Source organism: Podarcis tiliguerta (assembly GCF_965153285.1).
Source record: "Podarcis tiliguerta genome assembly, chromosome: 14".
Classification (NCBI taxonomy): domain Eukaryota; kingdom Metazoa; phylum Chordata; class Lepidosauria; order Squamata; family Lacertidae; genus Podarcis; species Podarcis tiliguerta.
This window is the reverse complement of record NC_139547.1, coordinates 44879024-44893520: the sequence shown is the minus strand read 5'-3', so window position 1 is coordinate 44893520 and position 14497 is coordinate 44879024. Positions and strand designations below refer to the sequence as shown.

The window sequence follows — 14497 nt, the reverse complement described above, 5'->3', positions numbered from 1 at the left end:
AGTTCCCTGGCGCAGCTTTTTGCGGCCACTCCCGTCTAGGGGGCTTAGTCGCTGAGGCTGCTCCGACTTACCTGCCCCAAACCCACGGGACCCCCAGGGACAGAACTTGGCAGAAAGCGAGCTCGGGAGGACCCCGCAGTTTCGTTAGAGAGTGGAGAAAAAGAGACGCAGAGCTGCGTTGGCGGCCGCCACGTCTGAACTTACCTGCCCTAGTTGGGTGGAGCTGCTCTGCTGTGTCCGCTGGCTTGTTGGGCCGTCGAGGAAGCGCCGGGAGGTTTTGGGAGCCTTCGTGGGGGGCGGCGCCCAGCCACACCTACCGCCCCCGGCCCGCCCCGGCCCGCCCCTTCGTCGGTGGAGAAGGGAAAGCGCAGCCTTTCTCCCGACGGCTCACCCCTCGCTAGGCTCCGCGCGGGCGCATTGGCTGCGCGCTGCCTTGCGCAGGATGGCAGCCGGGGGGGGGGGGTGTCCTGCAAAACTTGTCTACTCGGGAGTCAGGCCCGGGGAGAGCTTGCTTCTCTCTCGGATTGGGGCTGGCGGGGTCCTCGAGCAGTCTGCTGGCCCGGTGGAGGCGCCGTCCCCCCGGGGCTCACTTTGGAGACTGGCGCGCCCCTCGGACCAGGGCGCGTTGCCTCGGAAATCTGACCCGCTGTGGATTGTTCTTGTTGTTGAGTCGTTTAGTCGTGTCCGACTCTTTGTGACCCCATGGACCAGAGCACGCAGGCACTCCTGTCTTCCACTGCCTCCCGCAGTTTGGTCAAACTCATGCTGGTAGCTTTGAGAACACTATCCAACCATCTCGTCCTCTGCCGTCCCCTTCTCCTTGTGCCCGCTGTGGATTAGGTGAAAATATATCCAAGCATCAGTTCTTGCCAAGGGAAAGGCGCGCAAAGTGAGGTGCTGGCGCCCCTGGAACTTTTAAGAGACTTAAATTTTAAGAACACAACCGCGGGATCAGGTATCTACACTTCTGTTTTTAGCTGTAGCGAATATAACGTTTTAAGTGCATTATACAAATGTAACACTAGATGGCGATGGTGAGCTTATGGCAAATTCAACATATTTTTCAAAACGCTTTTTTCGAAAAAAGCATTTTCACAGCGCTTTTTTAAAAAAATATGTGTCTAGATTCCACATGTGTTTGTTGTATTTCTTATGTTGGTCATTTAAAATAAGCTGAGAAGTTTCTGCTTTTGTGCTTGCCATTTCCCATAGAATCCAGTGCCGGATTACTGAGTAGGCAAAGTAGGCCTATGGGCCACACACCTTTTAGCGGCTCTGCAACAATGGATCTAAATTGTTTTATTTCAATTGTTGGTTGGTAAAATATTGTGTATACGCAGTGTGTGATTTGAGAGCACAGGTCTCTGCCTGCAAGGAGCCTACACACCAAACCTTTAAAGCACATGATTTCATTCCTCAAGGAATCCTAGACCCTTTGGTTCTTTAAAGGCTCCTGGGGTTTGTAATTCTGAGGAGTAAACTACAGGGTCCGGAATTATTTGAGGAGCTTTGGCTGAGAGGCAGTAACAGGCCCAAGGTCGCCCTGGCTTCTCTCTCTATCATCTTATCTTCACATTTTTCTCTTGCCCTTCTTCCCAGGTTGCTCAGGACAGTCCAAGCGCCCCACTTTGTAAACCTCACAACAACCCTGTGAGGTAGGAGAGGCAAGGAGATAAGTGGTTCAACCCAAGGACACCCAGTGTGACTGTGTGATTTTAGTCAGTTAATTTACATGCCACTTTATACTTCGACAGGAATCTCTAAGCTGTTTGCAAACTGCGACAAGAAGGAATCAATATAAGAAAAAGAAAAAACCAATACAAAATCCCACATTCAAAATGCACTGCCACTACATTCCAACATGTTGCCACATTTTAAGTACCATAATTACACATAGCTAAACAATGTTACATAAGCAAAACGTGTAGGAGCCGCAAGGAAACAGAGATCCTGGGTAAAATTGCAAAACGTATCAAGATACATCAAAGTGCAACATCAAATTACATACATTTCTTAAAGAATACCCCCGAAAGGCACATAATTCGGATTTCCCCCAGTAACAGTTCAACATTCTCTAGCCACAGTGCTCTGAAATGAAGGCATGATTGAAAATTAGGGGAGGGGAGAGACTGGATATATGTAATCCAGTACACCCCTAGTCCTCCCCACCCCCTGGTTTCAGTCTTGCTCCAGCCTCTTTGGATGGGACCCCCCCCCCATTCTCCCCTTCCACTTATAGGAGCCAACTCCAAGGGGCCAAGGTCTCTTCTCCCCCCCTTAAAATGTTGAGCCCCCCCCCCAAGTTGATGGGCATTGCCATTCAAATGGTGTGTGTGCTTACTATTGATTTTGCAGGGCACTGCTTACCCCCACCCAATATTTAATTCAAGTTGGCATCCCTGCCTTCCTAATAATAATAATAATGTGGTACCTCGGGTTACATATGCTTCAGGTTACATATGCTTCAGGTTACAGACTCAGACCCAGAAATAGTGCTTCAGGTTAAGAATTCTGCTTCAGGATGAGAACAGAAATCGTGCTCTGGTGGCACGGCAGCAGCAGGAGGCCCCATTAGCTAAAGTGGTGCTTCAGGTTAAGAACAGTTTCAGGTTAAGAACGGACCTCTGGAATGAATTAAGTACTTAACCCGAGGTACCACTGTAATAATAATAATAATTTATTATTTATACCCCGCCCATCTGGCTGGGTTTCCCCAGCCACTCTGGGCGGCTTCCAACCGAATATTAAAAACAATACAGCATCAGACATTAAAAGCTTCCCTAAACAGTTGTCTTTTAAAAGTAAAATAGTTGTTTATTAGTGAGGGAACCGCCAGAAGGCCCTCGGTGCTGGACCTCAGTGTCTGGGCTGGATGATGGGGGTGGAGACGCTCCTTCAGGTATACTGGACCGAGGCAGTTTAGGGCAGGGGTTGGCAAAGTTCTTGTGGCTTGGGCCGGTTCATGATCCCACAGATACTGCAGTGGGCCGGAGTGTGTGCGCACACACGCATGCGCAAACACTATTTCCGGCACCCCTTCCGGCATGGAGGAGGCATGCGCAGTTTCCCATTGGCTGCAGAAGCCAGCCAGCGTCGCAGAAGGTGGTCCCCACTCTGCTTTGTGCTGGTTTAGTGCGGTGCACGGGAGCCGAGTGGGCAGCGGGAGTCCATGGGACAGTTAAATGACCCCCATGGGCCGCTTGTGGCCCATGGGCCTTAGGTTGCTGACCCCTGAATGATGGGAGTGGAGATGCTCCTTCAGGTATACTGGACCAAGGCCGTTTAGGGCTTTCAAGGTCAGCACCAACACTTTGAATTTCCGGGCACAATTCACCAGTCCACTCCCATCATTCAGGGGTCAGCAACTGGTGTTATGTGGTCCCGGCGGCCACTCCCAGTCACCAGTCTAGCTGCCGCATTCTGGATTAATTGCAGTTTCCGAGTCACCTTCAAAGGTAGCCCCACGTAGAGCGCATTGCAGTAGTCCAAGCCCCACTGAGCCCAGTGGGGCTTAAATGGGGATGGGCCATAGCTCAGCAGTGGAGGCGGTCCCAGGTTCATTCCCCAGCGGGAAATCCAGGTTAGAGACCTCTGGCAGAAACCACAGAGAACCACTGCTGGTCACCACAGATGACACTCAGGAGGGTGGACCACATTGGTCCGACTTCCTAGGTTTCTATGGGAACAGAATTGTAAAGGGACCCCAAGGGTCATCCAGTCCAGCCCCCTCAACTGAAGCTTTCGAGACAGATGCATGACCCAACCTCTGCAGAAAAACCTGGGCTGCAAAGTGGATTGAAAAGAAGACTTGCCTAGGTGTCGGTCGTGGGGCTGGGATTCTTTTAATACTTCCAGAGACCAGCAGAGGTCAGTTCAGCTCCAGAGATGAGGCAGAGGAGGACCTGCTTGGGGTTTTTTTTGCAAAGGAAGCAAGCGATTGGTGAGCTGGCTGAAGCCCAGCCCTCAACCTTTGTGGATCTAGCAAAAGGCCTGCTTCATTTCAGCTCTAATCGTAACCTTCTTTACCTGGGAGTAAATCCCAGGGAGTAGACATGGTTAGGAATGCTCTGCACATGCATTTTTATTTATTGCATCCTTCATTTCTTCCTTTGAGCCTCACTATGGCACTCTTGCTTTGGAGACAGAAGATCCTAGCTTCCTCCCCCCCTAAAGGCATCTACTGGTGGGGTATCCTGCCTGAAAACCTGGAGAGCTGCTGCCATTCAGTGTAGGTAACACTGAGCGAAATGGACCAAAGGTCTGACTGCGTGTAACACAGATTCCTCTGTTTCAGCTGGAACTTCCTTTATATATATATATATATATATATATATATATATATATATAATTTTTATTCAGTTTACAAATAAAACAAATTGATACAATTCATACAGTTTTTTACATCCAATCTCTTTTTTTTTTTACTTCCCTCAACTTGGCTGGTACTCTTTCCCTTCTTACTTTCTTACACATTTCTGAAATCTCACCTATTTTTTATAAATTAATCTTATTTCACTCAAATTCTAGCAATTCTTTTTTACAGAGCTTCATTAAAGCTTACAAGCATTATTTGTTTTTCACTTAAGTTGTGCATATATTCTGTAAACTTTTCCCAATCTTCTGTGAATCTCTGATCTCGTCGATTTCGAATTCTTCCTGTCAGTCTATCAAGTTCTGCAAAGTCCATCATCTTCATTCTCCATTCTTCCAATGTAGGTAACTCTTCTTGTTTCCATTTCTGAGCCATCAATATTCTCGCTGCTGTCACTGCATATAAAAATAATTTCCTATCTTTCTTATTTATCTCATTCCCTACAATACCAAGTAAGAGTGCTTCTGGTTTCTTAACAAAGGGTTTCAGCTGGAACTTCCAAAGGGCAGCCTGTAACTCGCTCTACGTGGGGTTGCCCTTGAGACTGACCCAGAAAGTCCAGCGAGTGCAGAATGCCACGGTGAGACTCCTTACAGGGTCCTCGCCGAAGGATCACATTCACCCAGTGCTATACCAGCTGCACTTGCCCCCCCCAAAAAAAAATCAAAGGGAAAAAACTGGATGTACATTTCCAAAATATAAGATTACAAAAATAAAAAATAAAACCTACATACAGCAACAGTGTTTTGTGTTGTGTAGGCTCCTATGATGTAAGTCATGGGCCCCACCTGCTAGCCTGCTCCCTCAAATATCACTGGTTTGCTCATTTCTGTATGATAAAATACATATTTTGTTATGTGCAAATGGCTTTAGATACCTGTTAGGTCCATAAATTACCATATAGCATATATTCAAGACAAAAAACAGTGACAATTTGTTGTTGACAAAGGACAGCTGGACATATAAAGGGCCCCATTACCTTCAGTAGCATAGGGCCTCATCAAACCTAAATCCGGCCCTGATCCTGAGCTGATTTTACAGCTCTTTGCCTCTTTTCGGCCCTGTGACAACATGAAGTCACCCTGCCCTCCCCACTCTTTCTAGCGCCTCTGTTACCTGCACAAACTGTTAAGTGGAGCGGAGATGCCTGTCTTTGAAAGAGAGATTTCACCACACACAAAAACAACCTTCCACGCCCACCTCCCTCGCAGTTCATTCACTTAGTAGCCCAGGGGGCCAACAGCAATTTCGTTTGTTATTGCTGATTGACGCAAATGGCATGTTGGAGGGATAAAGAAGATGGGTTTGAGCTCCACGCCTCCCCCACCCCCAGCCCAACACATTGCACATTTTCCTCTAAGTGGAAGAGGTTGCAGCCGAAAATCTCATTGTGAGGCTTAATGGACATCTGACTCACAGCAAAAATGGAGGTCTGTATGTCAATTGATCTTGGATTTTTATGAATGAAAACAGGGTCAGAGACGTCCAGGTCTCTTTGCCTAGCCCTTCAGACTCTCACCTGGGTTTTTTGTTTGCTCTTTCGTTTGCTTGCGATAGTCTATTTATTTGTTATTTATTTATTGCATTTATTTTCCACTTTTGCCTCTAAGGGGCCCAAAGTGGCATAAGTCAAACCTCGGGTTACAGCTGCTTCAGGCTGCGTGTTTTCGGGTTGTGCACTGCGCCGAATCCGGAAGTACCGGAACGGGTTACTTCCAGGTTTCAGTGCTCGCGCATGTGCAGGAGACTAAATCGTGCTTTGCACATGCGCAGAAGCACCGAATTGCGATCCGCGCGTACGCAGATGCGGCCCTGCAGGTTGCGAATGCTGCGGTGAAGTGATGGACATGAGGCAGGAGTTGATAAGGCAGGTGAGCTGCGCACAGGTGAGGTGCATGCAGGCTGCCGGCCAGCCCTGTGGAGCCTCCTTTTATTGAGACAAATATGCAAACCAGGCAGATACATTTTGGGCTGTGACCTTTACACATCTTCTGGTCCCGAGATAGTGGGGTAAAAAGGTAAAGGTACCCCTGCCCGTACGGGCCAGTCTTGACAGACTCTAGGGTTGTGCGCCCATCTCACTCAAGAGGCCAGGGGCCAGCACTGTCCGGAGACACTTCCGGGTCACGTGGCCAGCGTGACATCGCTGCTCTGGCGAGCCAGAGCCGCACACGGAAACGCTGTTTACCTTCCCGCTAGTAAGCGGTCCCTATTTATCTACTTGCACCCGGGAGTGCTTTCGAACTGCTAGGTTGGCAGGCGCTGGGACCGAACAATGGGAGCGCAGCCCGCCGCGGGGATTCGAACCGCCGACCTTTCAGTGAGCAAGCCCTAGGCGCTGAGGCTTTTACCCACAGTGCCACCCACGTCCCTAGATAGTGGGGTGGTACAAGGCTATTTTGGCACCTGTTTCCACCGTGTCATTTTCCCCTTGCACAGTGTATGACAAAGGAGACGAAAGGTCTCAGAGACAAGGTTACAGACAGGGCACTGCAGACTACTGAGACCGCAAAAGGTTAAACAGAGGGAACAATGTTCAGACAGCTGTGGCTTTGTCTGTGGGGCGGTGCTGCCCCCAAGGTCACGCGTGCAGGCAGGCTGAGGCTGCCTGCGGGTGGGGAGTGTGCTCCCTCCGGACCCCACTTCCCACTCTGCAATCATCCCTACACAGCGGGTTGTGAACGTGCCTCCCGCACAGATCACGTTCGCAACCCAAGCGTCAACTATACATGGTACATGGTTCTCCCTCCCCTCATTTCGTCTCCACAACAACCCTGTGAGGTAGGTTAGGCTGAAAGGCAGGGACTGGCCCAAGGTTTGACCCAGTGAGTTTCATGGCTAAGTGGGGAAGAGGAGGGGACCTAGGCAGCTGTAGGTAGCAAGGAACCTTCAGTCTTGGCATCTACTGTACTTTTCCGTGTATAAGACCAGGTTTTTTTCTTTTAAAATTATGCTGAAAAGTGGGGGTTGTCCTACACATGGATAGTGCATAGGGTGGACGTTTGATTGGTTGCTGCCACGGCTGTCAGCAGCTATTGGGCGTGTTATTGGTTGCTGCGTCAAGGGCTGTTGTCGATTGGCTGGCGCTGTGGGAATTGGGCGGCTGATTGGCTTCTTCTGCTGGCGAGAGGACAGACAAGAGGCAGATTTTGTGGCATGGGTGGGTGAGAGATTTTCAGCAATCCCCTGTAAAAAAAGCTCCACAACCCTGTGCTATCCCTCCCCAAAAAAACTCAACAACTCTGAGCCATCTCCCTCCCATTTTCTTAAATTTGAGTACCCCAAAATAGGGGGTGTCTTATGCATGGGGGAGTCTTTTACACAGAAAAATATGGTACTTCATGGGGACAAGACCTGCCAGAGCTGAGTTGCTCTGCTCATTAGGCCTGGCACTCCTATGCAGATCCTGTTTTTGCTAATCAAGAGTTAATTCCAACTTGCTTGGTGTGATTTACTGCTGGCTGGCTCCTGTAAGCAGCCCAGATTCACACCCTTCTTGGGTGTTTTTGTCTGGCTGGGGATGTGTCCTTGAACTCTCTTCCTAATTCATTCACCTTGCATGGCAAAGGATGCCGAGAAGCAATGATTCAGAGCTGTGGACAAGTATCTCACTCGTCCAAGAGGCCAGCCGGCCTCAAGTGACAAAATCGCCATGCTTTGCAATAGCCATTGCTGGGCTCGTCTTGGCCTAGAGCAGAATTTTCCCAGGGGAAACGGCCAGTGACGCAGCAGTCCTGGTGCGCATTTGAGGAGTGTTAATCTTCCTCAGCGCGACTTTCGATTCCAATTCATGCAAAGAGGATGACAAACAGAATGAAGAGGCTGAAGTAATCCCCAGGCATTCAGTCGCATAAAATATTCTGTGGAAGAAATTTGATTTATCCTCTGCGATGCTCGTGGAATCCAAATGATTGCTATGAATATAATTACCTTGATTAATCTAAGTGCCGTAGCTGATTTCTTGGAATCTGTGAGTTTGGAGGGTGTTGGGTAAATAATATCAACTGACGTGACATGATTTGACTCAGGCTTCCTCAACCTCGGCCCTCCAGATGTTTTGAGACTATAATTCCCATCATCCCTGACCACTGGTTCTGTTAGCTAGGGATCATGGGAGTTGTAGCCCCTAAACATCTGGAGGGCTGAGATTGAGGAAGCCTGATTTAACTTGTCCCCATCCCCTATCCACCCCCACCTGCGCAACAAACCTTTCCCCTGCATTTACAGATCACAGATGGGCCCAGAGGCCAGTCCAAGAACATCTAGAGGGCACCAGGTTGGGGAAACCTGGCCTAACCCACTATAACTACATGATAAACAACCTGGATAGCTCAGCTGGTTAGAGCAGGCTGATCACTGGTCCTGTTAGCTAGGGATGATGGGAGTTGTAGTCCCAAAACATCTGGAGGGTCGAGTTTGCCTATGCCTGGGTTAGAGGGTGGTGCTGATAAAGCCAAGGTTGCAGGTTCAATCTTAATAATAATAATAATATTTATACCCTGCTAGATTGGCAGGATCAGGGACCGAGCAACGGGAGCTCACCCTGTCGCGGGGATTCGAACCGTCAACCTTCTGATCAGCAAGTCCTAGGCTCTGTGGTTTAACTCACAGCGCCACCCGCGTCCCGCAAGCTAGGTAGTTTTCCATTAAAATATCCCATCGTAAATTGCTTGGGAGAAAGCTCCCATCCCCCGGAAGCATGCACACACACGCGCACGCAAGGTCATGTTGGGATCCCACTTATGACTCTTCCGTTGCAGCCTTGAGAAACGCTGGTTTTGCTTCTCTCCTCCAGGCACTCCTCAGCAGCAGCTGCATCAGGCAATTAAAATAAAAAATGAAAACCCTATTTACAGCTATGGTATGTTAGCGTCATCCATGGGCTGGTTTTTGGCTGCTTTCATATGACAGTGGTAGCGTCGTGATTTGGCTAGGATATGAGATGTCTTTCATGCTAAAACATTCAAGCTGTAGCCTCCACTCTGGGGAAATGAGGCCACATGCATGCCCCAACGTGAAGGGTTTGCCGCTGACCCGGAAAAGTTTCCTTCCATTCCCAGCCAGCCATCACCCCGGAGCCTTTGAAACAGCTCCCTGTGCTTCTTCTGTATACAGAGATGGCAAGACTGTCTGGGAGAAATCTGAGACCAGCGAGACCAACAGAAAAAGACCTGGAGTAAATTTATTATTTATTTGAAAGAACATTGTAAACACTTGACAACACTAACAGGAGCGGCTTAAAGGTTTGTCGGTTAAAATTAGAAACTTATTTACAATGATAAGGAATTTCAAAGGAAAAGGAAAGGTAGATGAGAGGAATGAGAAATGCGGATGATATTATAATTGGAAGTTAGAAAGTCAATTGGGATGGATGGGGGAAGTGTTACATACACTTCAGGTTACAGACGCTTCAGGTTACAGACTCCGCTAACCCAGAAATAGTACCTCGGGTTAAGAACTTTGCTTCAGGATGAGAACAGAAATCATGCAGCGGCAGCGGGAGGCCCCATTAGCTAAAGTGGTACCTCAGATTAAGAACAGTTTCAGGTTAAGAACGGACCTCCAGAACGAATTAAGTTCCTAACCCACTGTATAGGTAATGTAAAGTTATGTAAAATCACACGGTGTTTTTTGAAAATGAAAATACCAATAAATAATAATAATAATAATAATAATAATAATAATAATAATAAAAAAGAAACAGCTCCCTGTGCCTCATTTGGGCCTCCAAACTTCAGGGTCAAAGCAGCAGCATCTCTTTTGATCCCGTAAAGAGCAGGAAGCTGTGTCCTGTGGTATACTGAATGCTGGAGGTGCATTTTAACTGATCTTGCTTGGTGTCCTTAACTGATTTATGCAGACATATAGCCAGAGAAGCGCTCTGCACATGGAACAGGGGGACAGGGACAGGGCAGGGCCAGCCCAAGACATTTTGGCCCTTGAGGCGAACCACAAACCACACCAGGGAATAAATTTCATTTCACTGTTTTTTTATCATCTGTATTTGGAATTAGATATAGATGGGTACACCAAAATCTTTTAAGGGTTTAGGGGCTCTAAAGGTCTTAATCTGGCCCTGGGAGAAGTTACGGGTTTTATAGGTACCGTATTTTTCACTCTATAAGATGCACCAGACCACAAGACGCACCTAGTTTTTGGAAGAGGAAAACAAGAAAAAAAAAGTTCTGAATCTCAGAAGCCAGAACAGCAAGAGGGATCGCTGCGCAGTGAAAGCAGCAATCCCTCTTGCTGTTCTGGCTTCTGCGATAGCTGCGCGGCCTGCATTCGCTCCATAAGACGCACACACATTTCCCCTTACTTTTTAGGAGGGAAAAAGTGAGTCTTATAGAGCAAAAAATACAGTATGTACACAGCCTTTGTGCCTTAGGATTGTGCCTTTTCCGTCCTGATCTGTGTCCCTGCCTGGGAGCCCTGGTGTCTTTGCAACAGGGCTTTTGTGAGTGGTGTTTGTCAGGTGGTGAGATGAACAAGGAAAATTGGGCTCGCTGTGCAAGACGCCGGAGGGGTGGCGAGCGAGGAAATCGGAAGCCGCACGCCAGCTCATGTCGCAGCAAATGGAAGGCAAACATGGCTTGGTTTCTGAGGACTGGATTAGGCTGTCCTTAATCCCCTCATTAGCTTGGAAGACATGCGCCTGCCATCAGCCTGTTGCCTGACAGAAGGCCTGCAGAAGAAGAAGGCTGGTTCTGCTTTGCCATCGCAGCAGAGGAGCAGATCCAAACCAGACATTCAGAGCACATCCAACGCACTTGGAGAGCACCTGGCTCTCCTCCCCCGAGAATCCTGGGAAATGTAGTTTGTTAAGGATGCTGGAGGGACGCGGGTGGCACTGTGGGTTAAACCACAGAGCCTAGGACTTGCTGACCAGAAGGTCGGCGGTTCGAATCCCCACGACGGGGTGAGCTCCCGTTGCTCGGTCCCTGCTCCTGCCAACCTAGCAGTTCAAAAGCATGTCAAAGTGCAAGTAGATAAATAGGTACCGCTCTGGCGGGAAAGTAAACAGTGTTTCCGTGCACTGCTCTGGTTCACCAGAAGCGGCTTAGTCCTGCTGGCCACATGAACCGGAAGCTGTATGCCAGCTCCCTCGGCCAATAAAGTGAGATGAGCACCGCAACCCCAGAGTCGTCCGCCACTGGACCTAACGGTCAGGGGTCCCTTTACCTTTAAGGATGCTGGCAATTGTAACTCTGAGAGAGGTGAATTGTACACCTGGCGCCCCACTCAGTTTCGTCCCCCCTGCCCCACCCACCACTGGCTTGGCCTGTGTCCCTCACAGTGGCGTAGCGTGGGGGTGCAGGGGGGCCGGCCGCACCGGGCGCAACATCTGGGGGGGCGCGCTCGCACTCGCAGCTCTCTGCCCCTACCTGGCTCACTCACTCTCTCTCACTGCAGTGCTGGCTGTGCGAATCCGATCCGAGCCACCGGGTCGCCGCCCACTGTGGAGGCGAGGGTGCCAGGCGTGCGGTGCGGTGCGGAGAGAGAGCGAGGGACTATCTGGGGGAGGGACAGTGCAGCGGGGGGCGCAAATTACTTGCCTTGCCCCGGGTGCTGACAACCCACGCTACGCCACTGGTCCCTCGGGAGGCTCTGAAGCTCTTTCCCTGCCTCCTCTTTTTGCAAGAACACCCAGTTATATCAGCACCCCCATCCTTTCTCGCGCAGGGCTGCCATTCTGAGCTCTTCCAGGCTCTCCTCCCCCTGTTCCTTTCACGCCGCCTGCGTTTGCTGAGTGCGGCATCCAAAAAAAGAGCACCCTTCTAATTAAAGCTTGCTGGTTTGGCTCCAGCATCACTCCCTCGGCAGCCGGCATTTTCTGACCCATTTTTTTTCTCTTTTTGCATCTCACCCTGCAAGGACAGTTTCGACTGCTTGGTGGAAAGAGATGGGAATCTTTCGGCTGCTCTGTGTTGGAGACTGCATGCTGGGGAAGTCAGGTCTTTGGCCTGGCATTCCTTAATAATAATAATAATAATAATAATAATAATAATAATAATAATTTTATTTATACTCGCCCTCCTCAGCCGAGACTGGGCTCAGGGTGGCTAACACTAAGTATAAAAACAATTGATTAAAATACAACTTAAAAACAAGATTACAATACAACATTAAAATGCAGCCTTGTCCTGAGTCAGACCATTGCGACCCTCCCAGGGGTCAGCAAACTTTTTCAGCAGGGGGCCGGTCCACTGTCCCTCAGACCTTGTGGGGGGCCGGACTATATTTGGAAAAATAAAATAAAAACGAATGAATTTCTATGGCCCACAAATAACCCAGAGATGCATTTTAAATAAAAGGACACATTCTACTCATGTCAAAACATGCTGATTTCTGGACCATCCGCAGGCCAGATTTAGAAGGTGATTGGGCCAGATCTGGCCCCCAGGCCTTAGGTACTATTTCTGGGTTAGCAGAGTTTGTAACCTGAAGCGTCTGTAACCCGAGGTACCACTGTATACTGTGTCCTTGTGTCTTTCTTAACCTCAAGCGGGTGGCGGGTCCTCGACTCACAACTCCCTGCTGGCTGAGGCTGATGGGGAGTTGTAGATGGAAACAGATGGAGAGCTCCAGGATGGTGAATGATGCCTTAATCCACACGTGGCTGCATATATATTGCAATTTCCCATAGAGGTGGTCCCGTAAGTGTGGTGTGAGTGCCCAGCGAACTCTCGGCAATGTTAAAAAAAACAACAACAACCAACCCGCAAAAGCTTTCCTCCCTCAAATGTGGGAATTCAATGGAGCCGGCTTCCCGCATAAGCGCTGTCGAACTGCCACACTCAATATTCATCATGCAAGTTTAACTTAATGAGGGTATAAGCTCTGAGATGCTCATGACAAAGGAATACCTCTGGGCAAAGCTGATGAGTTTAGCATCTGTCATGCTTCGGGAACAAAGCTAATAAGGAGATGGGGACAGGCATCCAATCTGTTTTCGTGTTTTCGCTTGCCGCGATTATTAGAGTCCCCAGATATTCCGAATTGCCGTGATCCGATTTGGCACGGTGCCGACTGCTTTCGCGTAGAAGAGCCACACTGTGCCAAATGGGGAGACTGGGCTCCCGTTTCCCTGGCTGCTTTTGCTTCTAGCAAAAGTACACTGCTGGTCCTGCGGCCCTCTGGAAGTTGGCCTGGAAGGCAGTGTGGACTCCAAGCTGAAAAAGGTTCCCTACCACCCAGGGCTGGATGAATCGCAAGCTGGAATTAAGATTGCCGGAAGAAATATCAACAACCTCAGATATGCAGATGACACAACCTTGATGGCAGAAAGTGAGGAGGAATTAAAGAACCTTTTAATGAGGGTGAAAGAGGAGAGCTCAAAATATGGTCTGAAGCTCAACATAAAAAACTAAGATCACGGCCACTGGTCCCATCACCTCCTGGCAAATAGAAGGGGAAGAAATAGAGGCAGTGAGAGATTTTACTTTCTTGGGCTCCATGATCACTGCAGATGGTGACAGCAGCCACGAAATTAAGAGACGCCTGCTTCTTGGGAGAAAAGCAATGACAAACCTAGACAGCATCTTAAAAAGCAGAGACATCACCTTGCCAACAAAGGTCCGTATAGTTAAAGCTATGGCTTTCCCAGTAGTGATGTATGGAAGTGAGAGCTGGACCATAAAGAAGGCTGATCACCGAAGAATTGATGCTTTTGAATTACCTCTGGGAGATTTGCCAGCATGAGTTTGACCAAACTGTGGGAGGCAGTGGAAGACAGGAGTGCCTGGTGTTCTCTGGTCCATGGGTTCACGAAGAGTCGGACACAACTAAATGACTAAACAACAACAACCACCCAGGGTATTAGGGCCTCGTTTTGGCATCCTGTTACCTGAAAGCGCAGCCTGCTGGAATTACTCAAGCTGGCATCTCCGTGTAAAAGGATCTTGTAGCATGCTGGCAATGGGGTCCTCCATGATGGGGGCATTGTTGTCGTTGGCATCTGTCTGGCTTTGGAGGCAATGGAGTGCGCCTCCACGGGTGAAGGCATACTATTGCGTTAGCAGCACAAAAGTGGCCTTCCTACGGCACAAGCTTGGGCAGTGTTTACAGAGGTTCTGGACTGCCCAAACAATAGGACATCCCTCTTCTTCTTTTTGTTAGAGTGTT

At 49.0% G+C, this 14497-nt stretch overlaps 2 protein-coding genes across 3 annotated transcripts in view; one reads left to right on the top strand and one right to left on the bottom strand.

Moving 5' to 3' along the window:
* Positions 1-843, bottom strand: part of LITAF (lipopolysaccharide induced TNF factor) — a 39225-nt gene extending 38382 nt beyond the window's left edge. Inside the window, exon 1 of the mRNA XM_083413842.1 lies at positions 205-843. The gene's annotated coding sequence lies outside the window, so the exon portion shown is untranslated. The remainder of the gene's footprint in view (positions 1-204) is intronic.
* Positions 1-14497, top strand: part of CIITA (class II major histocompatibility complex transactivator) — a 1021617-nt gene that overhangs the window by 556165 nt on the left and 450955 nt on the right. The window lies entirely within an intron of this gene.